Raw genomic sequence first — 12,085 nt, forward strand, 5'->3', positions numbered from 1 at the left:
GAAGCCAGCCCCGGGAGAGACCACATGGAAGACATCAAGTATGGGGCCAAAGAAGAAGGAACAAAATGGCCTAGTAAAGTGGATTTGGAGTTGGAACAGCAACATGTCAGGGGGGCTGCTGTGGGAATTGGCCACCCCAGCAGGAAGGTGTGGTTTATCACTGACCTTGTATATAACTGCTAGGGCATTAGGGCATCGTGATAATAAAAAGCAGATCGACCTTTAGTCTGCTTTATCATTGTTTTTAAATTGTGTGTCCTTACCAAAATCCTCCCTCTCACTTGGGCCTCACTCCTGATTCTTGACGCATCCCTACAGACCATGGGACTTGGAGCCTGCCACTGTGAATGGAGCATCAGTAAGAATGTGGTTTGGTTCTTATAAAATTACTCTGAAAAGGCAACACAGCAGGGAGACGGCTGGCACGCAGAATCCAGTCAGGATGCTACCTTTGAAAAGCAGGCCCTTCCTGGACTATGTTACACACTTCACTGATTTTTTTTGAAATTAGTATTGATGATGTTATTTAGTGATGATGCTTGTGTTTGCCCCAAAGTCATCTACAAATCTGATTCCTTTTCCAGCTGCTGGAAGAAGTGTGAGTAGCACCGATGAAAAGAGTCCAAGTGAGAACAGGATCTGCTTCAGTCTTCCTTCCTGGATAGGGTAGTTGACTCTCCGCACCTGATGTCAAGTTCTGGGCCACTCACACCGGGGGTTGGTTCCTGCTCTTACAGTACCTTTGCCCAGGAAGCTCCATCCAGGTCAATTCCACTCGGTGGCTCATGTCTGCTGGTTCCTCCGCCAGTTTTCCTAGCTTCAGGGCCTTGGCACTTCCCTTTTCTTAGCTGGGACCAACTTTTCACAAATCTTTCTATGGCTACCTCTTCTAGTCATCCAGGGTCTGGCCAAAATGTTATCACGTCAGAGAAGTTTTCCCCCCCGACTGAAAAGCAAATTCCCTGAGAACAGGGATCTTGCATGTCTTATTCACTCCCTATATCCTCCCACTCCTGGAACAATGCCTGTCCCATAGTAGGTGCCTGATAAATACCCATTTATTCGTTCAATGGTAAATGAGTTCAGGTTTTTTGCTGGTCTGTTTAGATTCACAATTCTGCATCACCAAGGTCCCTAATATCTATATACTTTGTCAGTGACCTATTTAGGGTTAAGTTCAAAGCATTGACTGGAGTTGACTAGACCTGGGTTTTAATCTTGGCTTTGACCTTTCTAGCTATGTGACCTTGGGCAAATTATTTAACCCCTCTGTGCCTTCTATTTCCTCATTTATTACTTTACAGATAACACTTTCCTCATAGGTTAATTTAAGAATTAAATAAGATAATGTATGTAAAAGGCTTAGTGCTAAGCTTAGCATGATAAGAACTCAATCAATACAACCCCTTAATATTATAGATTAATGTTATTTTTATTGTTTGTGCTATTTTTATCATGGATGCGCTTGGCCCTTGGAACAACGTGACTTAGTAAACCTTCCAGCTGATGACCCTGCTTGATCAAGTGCACATTCCAGATTCGACAGTTCACTCCCACATGGTCACTGAGCGGCTATTGAGAGTGAATCTGAAAGGAAAGGTGGGATTTTGAGAGGCTAGAGATGCACATGGGAGGGCATTTCACACTGAAAGGGACCGCCAGAAGGGAGAGAGAGTTAGGAAGTTCCAGGGACAGTAACTAGCTCTGCATCACCAGGCCAGGAGTTATATTCAGCCATTTATTCATTTTGGAACCATTTTCCAATAGTCTATTGTTAACCAGACACTGTGCTAAATGCTGGGGATAAAAAGGAATAGAATGTGGTTCCTGCCCTCGAGGAGCCAGGTCTAGAGAGGTGACACAGTTATAAACCCACACCTTGTGAGAGCTGCTGCTTTAGCAAGAGTTACTGAGCACAGAAGAAAGGAGACAACATTGTTCCCAGTGGGGACGAAGTGAGGGAGAACCTGAGAACAGCAATGGGACCTCCTCGGAAAAGGCACTGAAGACCAGGCTGGGAAGACGTTTCATGGAGAAGCACTCAAGGTTTTTGAATAGGGGAGTGATTTGACGACCAGAACTGGAAAAAGTAAATAGAACAGTAAATACTCATTTTAAAATTCACCCATTTCATCCATCCCCAGAGCCTGGACTATTATAAAGGAAACAGCAACATTCCTTAATTAAATCAATCCAAAGCCTCCAAAGTTGACCCTGGTAGAAGTCCCTATGTGAGAAGGGACAGCTGGGCTTGGAAACGCGACTCTCCCCTCCTTCCCCCGGATTTAATTCGTTTCCCATGGTCGCTGTGGCCATATGGCCTCCAGAGGGTGCTGTTCCCCTTCAGTTCTCAAGACCGAGGCGTAGTTCTCAACAGCGAGCCAGCCTCAGAATCCCCTGGAAGGCTTAACACACATCGCTGGGCCCCACCTGAAAGTTCCTGATCCGGATGGCCTGGGTGGGACCTAAGAATTTGCATTACTAATGAATTCCCAGTCAGATGCTGATGATGCTGGTCCAGAGACCACACTTCCCAGACCCACTGCTCACAGGATCTAAGCCTTTCTCAGAGTCTTCTGAAGCACAGGTGAAAAAAGCCCAGACCTTTGAAAGGAGACCTTACTAAAGGCTCAGAAGGAAAACAACTAAGCAACAAACTGAAAAAAAAGAACAGAGCTAGACCCAAGCAGATAACGCGGCTTATATTTTGTGGCTTTGAGTTCGGAGAGCCCACTGAGTTCCGGATTCCTCACTGAGATCTGGCCTCTCTTCCCGGCCCCTTTCTTCAGGGCAGATGCACATGCCTTACAGAGAGAGCAAGAAGTTTTACCCCACAGCCTTAGTAGGAACAAAACCAATGGGAACGTAACACAGAATACACCATAACAACCGCATCACCTGAACGAGGGAAATACATATAAAACAGCAGGAAGTCTCTCTTTCCTTAACAGTATCTTATTTATTTTGTAGCTCCCTGCAATTCCCAGAGCAGGTGTGTGCATGATAAATGTCTGAAGTGAATTGAGCTGCGAGGCAAAACATCTCTTCACGCAGAGGGACACAATTTGCTTTACTGATGTTACTCATTTGTTCTTGTCCAGCTATATTTATCCAAAGAACTTTGAATCACTTATTATTTGTAACATTGCTATAGCTTTCCAGATAGCATATAGGCTGAATAAATACAGATTTCTTCTTCTTTGCCTCTGTACTGTGTCCTCCGTGGATCATTATCTTCGAAACTTGTACTAAATTACCAATCTTGGCTTGTCATGACTATGAGTTGTTTTTGGAGTAAACTATGCAGAAAATTTCTCCCTTTAAGCTAATCAATGACAAGTTACCCCTCAATGCCATCTATGATCCTCTTGGGAACTAAAATTAAACTTGCCCACTTATGTTTTCCTTCTTACCTATTTGTAGTGGTTGTGTGCCCCTTTGAGACAGAGGATCAGTAAAGCTCCCTCATGGTTTCTTCCACAGAAATATTTCCAAGGGTCTAGTGGTCTTCAAAACATAGACTAAAGCAGGAGTAGGAGGAAATGAGGACTGACGAGAGATGACCATAGCAACGAGATCCCCAATAAAGCTTCTCTGTGTACATCATTGGGTTCCAAACACAGACAGGACAGAGAATGGAATGGGTAGAAAAGTAACAGAGGGGATGCAGACCCAGCTCCACTGGTGGTAGTCATGTGTGCACCACACCACTTCCCTCCTCCGCCCTGTCATGTCTCAGGCAAAAGCCTTGCACGAGACCTTACAATGACATGGCAGGAAGAAATAGGAGTCAAGGCAGGTCTGAGAGAAAGAGCAAAAGAGAGTTCTAGAGAGTGTGACAGCTAGAGAAAATGAGTGAGAGGAAGATGGAGAAGGCATGAGAGAGAGAGACAGAGATACAGAGAGACTCTTCTAGAAGGATGAATCACTCTTCTCACAAAGCTACACACAGACTCTCGAAAAACACCTCACAAGTCCCTCAACACGGAAGTCCAAGCCTCTTCAGGCTGAGTCGCCACCCAAGCCCTAAATAACCTGCTTGACCTGATTCTGAAGAGGATTACTTTTAGCCTTAGCTACTCGTGGATTATTCCTTCGTACTTGCAGTGGCCGCCTGTCTTATCCACCCAAGGTGATTAATGGAGCAAAGTCAGTTTTCTGCTATCAGGTTTGGGGCATCAACTTCATGTGGGCATGTTTGTGTTTAAAAGACCATTCAGAGGCTGAATAAAGTAGAATGTGGCCTCAGGATTCTCATTCAGATTCACAAAATTGAAACTGGAGGAGGTTAGAGAAAGGAAAACAAAGAAATCAGAAGAAATTAAAATATAGCAGCTGTTTGCCAACCCTCAGCCAAAAGTTAATCTTTTCTGAAAGAATAACAGCTGATGAGCAAGCGTCATTCTTGCAGATCTTTATGGAACAGAAGGATTTAAGAGCTTTCAGATTGATGATTTATTATAAAGACAATTGTTTTATCACAGTTGTTCCCCATAATGGCCCATCGAGGAAAATGGATTTCATTTTACACATGAGGAAACTGAGGTTCAGAGAAGGTAAGCGATACACCAATGATCACACAGTAAGAACCAAGAATTAGAACCCAGTCCTCCTAACTCATAGTCTAGTGCTCTTACAAGTATGTAGTGCAAAATATTGGCCCTCACAAAACTTAAAGAAATACACCTCCTTGTAATCAATACCATTAAAAATCTCCCTCAAGGTCATGCCTAAATTTACATTCACCCATAGGAAACATAGTCTTATTATTAAAAAGTCAAGGTTGCTTGGGGTTTTTTTCCTCCAATGACAGTAATATGCAAAGCTGAAAAAAAGACAACAATCAAGAATTTCAGATGCTTAGCTGAAAAACAGTAGCAGCCAAAGCAAATCTTCTTTATCCTTAACTTCCTCTCAGTCTCCCTTTGTAGAATGTGTTATTTGTTAGGAACCAAGCATAGCCAGACATTTGTAGAAACCTTCAAGTAGGAAAAATTGAGGCCCAAACCTAACATATGAAAAAGGAACCTAGTGGAAACAGGTACAATGTAGGAAGTAGACTAAAACATTTTTTAAAAACTGTCATTATTTTCAGAGAGACAAGAAAAAGATATTTCATCTATATCAACTAAACAGGGTGCCATGAAAAAGGAATCAAGAAGTTTTAAAAGTTCTTGAAAACTCAGAGTATGACCAACAAATTAAAATTCAAAAGAGAGGTTGGATGATAAAAATTAAGTAAATCTCCTACAGTGTAGAACTATAGAAGGCAAAGAAATGGAAACAAGAGAGAAAAGACAACAGACTTAGAGGAGAAAGCAAAGCTATCTATCAAGTGACTAACAGCAGGTCTAGAAAAAGTAAACAGATAAAATGGAAGGAATAAAATTATCAAAGAACTCACATCAAAAAAGAAAACCCAGGATAAAAGAACGTGTCTCCAGCTTGAAAGAGCTCACCAACTACCTGATCTAAATATATGAAAAGACCCACACCTCGACATATAAAATTTTGGAGGAACAAAGTAAATTAAAGATTCTAACCACTTTCAGAGAGGAAAAACAGGTCACAAGCAAAGGATGGGAAATCAAAAGGATATTTCATTCTCAACAGCAAAAATTATGTGAAAATTAATAAATGGAAACCTCATTTAAAATGGAGTCTGAGGGGCCAGCCCCATGGCCGAGTGGTTAAGTTCGAGTGCTCTGCTTTGGCGGCCCAGGGTTTCACTGGTTCGGATCCTGGGCACAGACATGGCAGCACTCATCAAGCCACACTGAGGTGGCGTCCCACATGCCACAACTAGAAGGACCCACCACTAAAAATACACAACTATGTACGGGGGTACTTTGGGAGAAAATGAAATCTTTAAAAACATGAATAAATAAATAAATTAAATAAATAAATAAATAAATAAAATAAAATAAAACAAAATGGAGTTGGAGGCCAGAAGAGAGAACTCTCATGCATGTGTCACTCAGGGCATGCTACAGACCTCAACAGGAAGAGAATACCTTGCATCTCCCACAGGAAGTGATACTACTTACAGCCTGCAGAGGAAGGAAAGAATCCTTCCTTGCCCAGCAACAGCTCAGCCAATGAAAAGCCTCTACACTTCAAACTCCCACTCTCCTCCAATGGACTCTTCCCTTACAACAGCTTCTCCCAACCTCATAACAGAAGGTTTCTCTCCTTTGTTTCTCAGACTAGGACTTGCTTGTCCTTCACCATAAACCACCTGTCCCAAATAGGAATTCTTTGCTGCTCTCCAAGAAGCCCATTCTGCTGGTAAAATAACTGGCTGTTTATTGGTTTTGGGTCAACAACTGAAAGGCGATAGGACAATTACTTCAAAATATTTAAGCAACCATATCTGCCAAATTCTATATCAAATTACAAATCGTGTGAAAATACACATTTACAGACATGCAAGCACTCCAAAAATTTACGCTATGTGTCCTTTGTTAAGAAGCCACTTTAGAGTGTCTTCAGCAAAATAAAAGAGTTACCAACATCAACAACAACAAAGGAGGCAGCATGGGATACAGAAAACAGGGACCCTACAAAAGGAAGTCACAAAATTGAGTGGCAGGCTGAAGACCAGCCTTCAGAATGGACCTGAAGGACCAAGGACAACAGTCAACCTAGAACCATATGCTCAGTAAAACTCCTTTCCTTTTTAGAAAAACAGAGACTAAGGGGCCAGCCTGTTGGCGTAGCAGTTAAGTTCGCACTCCACTTAGGTGGCCCAGGGTTCACCAGTTCAGATCCTGGGCACGGACCTAAACACCACTCATCAAGCCATGCTGTGGTGGCATCCTGCATAGAACAACTAGAAGGATTTACAATGATCACAGGAGAGAGGAGGAAATAGGGGGAGGGGATAAAGAAATTGGCTAACATCCCGGTAAACATAAATAAATAGAGACTGACTGTATAAGTGAGTAATAATGAAGTCTAATTTGGAGGAAAAACAAAAGAAGACAGAATTAAAACTCTGACAAAAATAGTGTGTAAAACAAATTCCAAGGCCTTTGAATTTGGGGGAAACAGAGTAGAGATATTGGTTAACTTAGATTTTGTTAAGTATGTATGTTAAGATTTTAAGAGTTAAAAGGAAATAATTAAACCTTCATACTATCTTTAAAGTAAGAACTGCAGTAAAGAGTAACTCAACAGCCCGAGCCAAAAAGAAAGCTTTTCCTTATCAAAGAATTCCAGCTAATACATGTAAAAGGAATAAAGAATTAGGAAGTCACAATTTTGTAGCCCCTAACAACAACAACAACAACAAAATGAATCCAGCAAGGATTACCAATGAATACTAAAACCAATAGGTGAAAAATTGATGGGGAATGGAATATTTGCAAAGTAACAAGCTATCACCCCACAGGTTACCTGGGAGTCACAAAAGGAAAAACCAAACATTCTAATGAAGGCATCAGGCAAACCCCGTCTGAACCCTGTGATGAATGCTTGTGTCACTCTTATATAGAACGGGACATTATGTACATCCTGATGTGATACAGTGGGAAGTAAACAGCATTGTCTATGATGTATTCTTGCCAGAAATGTTTAACCTGAATCTAATCAGGCCTTTTGCTCTCACTTCTAGTTTACAGGAAATGCTGGGGCTACAAGAACAATTAAACACCACCACAAGAAAGCAATCAGACAAATCTAGAATTGGGGACATTCTGCAAGACAACTGATGTGGTTTCTTGAAATAGACAATGCCATAACAAGAAAAGGTGTGTATAGGAGAGGAGAGGGGAATAACCCAGATTCAAAGCAGCATGAGAGACATAAAACATAATGACCAAAAGCTGTGTGTAGACCAAGATTGGATCCTAGTGCACATTCAGCAACCGTAAAAGCCGTTTTGGAAACAGTTGGAGAAATTTGAATGCTAATTGGGTACTAAGTGATATTAGGGAATTATAGTTAATGTTGTTAAGTGTGATAACGGTTTTATGAATATGTAGAAATGTCCTTATTAGACTATTTAGAATATGAATGTCACACTTTCTGCAATTTACTTTTAAATATGTAAGGAAAAAATAAATATTTGAAGCAATTATGGCAAAATGTTAACGATTGTTAAATACAGGAGCTATGTACTCATTACACCAGTGCTCCTCATGCTTTAACGTGTACGTGACTCAACTGGGGATCTTGTGAAAATACAGATTCTGATTCAGCAGGTCTGGAGTGGGGCCTGAGACTCTGCATTTCCAGTAAGTTCTTGAGTGATGCTGATGCTACTGGTTCACGAACCACATTTTGAGTAGTAAGATATTATAATATTTTCTCTGCATATCTGATTATTTGAAAAAATAATTAAGGCTATTCATTAAAGAAAAAGAAATGAGTATATGAATTCCAAAACAGAAGAAAGTAAAAGTCAAATTAAAAATAAATAAATTCAGAAGAAAGCAACAAAAAAGAAGGAAAAGCAGGATGAGAAGGCAAAAGATACGTTAGAAATAAATTTGGATACGTCAGAAGTCACAAAAAATATAAATAAACACAATTTACCAGTTAAAAGAGTGAGAGTGTCAGACTGGAAAATTTAAAAATTCAGTTATATCCTATAGAGAAGAGAAAAAACCCTAAAACGTAAAGACTTAGAAAAACTGATAGTAAAAGAATTGAATAATAGATATATGTATATATGGGCAAACAAACCAAAATTAAACCTGTTGTAGCTATAGTAATATCTGCAAAATAGAATTTAAGGCAAAAATTATTCGCAGGTCAGGGGCCAGCCCTGTGACCGAATGGTTGAGTTCGAGCTCTCTGCTTTGGTGGCCCAAGCTTTCACCGGTTTGGATCCTGGGCGCGGACATGGCACTGCTCGTCAGGCCATGCTGAGGCGGTGTCCTACATAGCACAACCAGAGACACCCACAACTAGAATATACAACTATGTACTGGGGGAGCTTTGGGGAGAAGAAGAAGGAAAAAAACAAAAAGGACTGGCAACAGATGTTAGCTCAAGTGCCAATCTTTAAAAAATAAATAAATAAATAAAAATATTCTTGGGTTAAAAAAGTTCACTAAGTTGATAAAAGTTTAAATACTAAATTGTGATCTTCTCATAGAACAGCGTACTCTCAGAGCAGTGAAAATGAATGCATCAGAGTAGAAATACTGTCACAGAAAGATGTGTGCAATATGATGCCATTTCTATAAAGCACAAACCTAGGCAAAACAACAACATATTTTAGAAATATATACAGTGTATATATACTATATGCACACACATGTGTGGGGATTTAGGGATACATATACCTAAGAGAAAACCAAAGAAGTGCATGAGAAGGATAGAACACGAATTCAGAATAGTGGCTCCTTCTGGGGGAGGGGTACACAGGAACACCAAGTGTATTAGAAACATTTTACGTATTAAACCCTTCTTGTGTATGCTGCTGTTCATGATAGTCTTTACGTTTCATAATAATATTCTTTTCAATGATGATAGAATGAGAACAGTATCTACTCACCATCGCGTTCAGACTCCCGTTGCACTGGTAGAAAAAAATGGTTTAAAGATTGAATTCCTAATGGCTCCAGAAACAACAACAAAGGAGATACAAATCATCAGACCAAAACAATTAGGGGTTCCTAGATAGATTATCTGAGTAAGAAGAGTAGGGAAACTGGCCCAAACACTAGAGGCCAATGGAAAGCACAGTCCTCCACGAAGAAGCTGGAAGCTCATGGTCCTCACTTAAAGCACAGCTCAGTTACTAACACCCAGAAAACTCTCCAATAGCAAGTGCTCACCGGCTGATTTAATCAGTTAATTAAGGGATCCACTTGCGGCAACACCGCGGAATAACCAGGTCAGACTGACCCTTCTCCTCAACCACCCCCTCACCCCCACCCTCCTCCTCAACGCACTGGGCCGAATCAGGTTTGCAGATGTATTCGGTTTGGCCTGCAGTGCACTTCACTTATTGAAAACTTTTAAATAAGAATCTAAATTTTCAGCTTCTTGTAAAAAAAGAAAAAGCACTAAGGACCGGGCACCCTGGGCCCCTCGGTTCCAAATGACAACATCTGCTGCCCCTGAGTTATGCTCTTCCAGGGCTGAAGTCCCTACAATCGGCTTTAGCCATCTGCCTGGCCCTGCTAGCATTTTCATGTTTTGCTTCTGCTCTAGATTGGTGTTTCCAGGAGTTTTTTGTGTTTTTTTGCTAACCATTTGGTTTCTCAGGGCTTTCCCTGGAGATTCTGATTTGGTGGGTGTTACTGGTTGAATTGTGTCCCCTAAAATTCATACAGTGAAGTCCTAACCCCTAGTACCTCAGAATGTGACCTTATTTGGAGATGGGGTCTTTAGGGAGATAATCAGGTTAAAATGCAGTCATTAGGGTGGGTGCTAATCCAGTATGACTGATGTCCTTATAAAAAGGGAAATTTAGGACAGAGACAGATAAGCATAGAGAGAAGACAATGTGAAGAGAGAGAGAGAGAGGATGGCCATTGATAAGCCATGGAGCGAGACCTGGAATAGACCCTTCTGTTACTGAACCCAAACACAGGTTCGTTTACCCATCGCACAGGAGGGCTAGTAAAGAGGAATGAGGTTTACTATTGTCGAAAGGCAGCCAGACAAGGAGATGGGAGTTAGAACTCAGATCCACCTCCTTGAAGGGAAAAAGGTAGGGGTTTTTATCTGGGGTTTTAGGGAGGGGAGGAAGAGCATGTGGCCTTGCTGGTTGGCATCTTCCCACCAGCCTACATTTGGCCTCGAAGACTGAATCTTGCTGTCTGGACCTTGAATTTCTGGGAAAGACAGCTCACTCATATACTACGAACGGAAAAAAAGACCCGGTTCATTTTAAGGGTCGGTTATGCTGAATATGCGTAGCTGCAGTTAGCAAAGCTTGTCTCTAAGTTTTTTTGCTCTAGGGAAGATTTTTCAACTTCTTAGTTCTTGGTTTCAATTCCTCACAAGCCCTCAGAAGGAACGAACCCTGCCAGAACCTTGATTTTGGACTTCCCAGCCTCCAGAACAGTGAGACAATAAATTTCTGTGGTTTAAGCCACTCAGTTGTGGTACTTTGTCACCCTAGCAAACTAATAAGTGAATTTTGTACCAAGTCTGGAAACTTGTACTTTTAAAAAACAAAACAAACATGGCAGCACACTGGAATGACCTGTGGAACTTAGGAAAATACTGATTCCTGGGGATGGCCCAATTGCATGGTGGTTCAGTTTGCATGCTATGCTTCGACGGCCTGGGGTTCGCAGTTTCCGATCATGGGCACGGACCTACTCACTGCTCATCAAACCATGCTGTGGTGGTGTCCCACATACAAAATAGAGGAAGATTGGTACAGATGTCAGCTCAGTGACAATTTTCCTCAAGCAAAAAGAGGAAGATTGGCAACAGACGGTAGCTCAAGGCCAACTTTCTTCGCCAAAAAAAATAAATACTGACTCCTAGGTCCCAACTCCAGAGATTCTGACCTAATTGATCTAGGGTGAGGCCTCAGCATCAAGATTTTCTAAATCTCCCAGGTGATTCTATGGGCAGCCACAGTTGAGAACTACCATTTGGGGAAGACTATTCTATGATACCAGATTTAATATTAAGATAATAGTTAAATTTTATTTCACTTTTTTTCATTTCTTAGTTTTCTCTTCTGTAAATATGTTGATAGCTACCATTTATTGGGGCCATCTGATGTGCTAGGCACTTTATAAGTTATCTCATTCAACCCCTAAGAATCTATAAATTTGATCCCTGGTTACAGAGGAGGAAAGTGATCATTAGATTAAATGATCTAAAGTGATCCACTAGATTCAGTGAACACAGGTTCATAATTGTCAGTATATGCACCAACATCTCTTTTCACTTTACTATTTAGTCTTCCTATGAACTGGGGTTATAGCAAATGATCTCTGAGAATCCATCCAATTCAAAAACTCTTTAATTCTGAGATTCTTGAAAATTTCACAAGTGTCTCTATCAACAGTGCCTGCGAGCTCCAGAACCTCCTACTTTTAACTATAAATAAGTGAATAATTTGGATTCTCTTTTTTCATTTTTAAGACAGAAAAGCATTAGCAAT

The 12,085-nt window shown here is 41.0% G+C and overlaps 1 long non-coding RNA gene across 1 annotated transcript in view; it reads right to left on the minus strand.

The window, feature by feature from the left end:
* The window catches only part of LOC123280178 (uncharacterized), a 29,459-nt gene extending 19,607 nt beyond the window's left edge, over positions 1-9,852 (minus strand). The window contains exon 1 of the long non-coding RNA XR_011497365.1: positions 9,506-9,852. This is a non-coding gene — a long non-coding RNA (uncharacterized lncRNA). The remainder of the gene's footprint in view (positions 1-9,505) is intronic.
* Positions 9,853-12,085: the final 2,233 nt, after the last annotated feature.

Source organism: Equus asinus, chromosome 23, assembly GCF_041296235.1.
Source record: "Equus asinus isolate D_3611 breed Donkey chromosome 23, EquAss-T2T_v2, whole genome shotgun sequence".
Taxonomy (NCBI): Eukaryota; Metazoa; Chordata; class Mammalia; order Perissodactyla; family Equidae; genus Equus; species Equus asinus.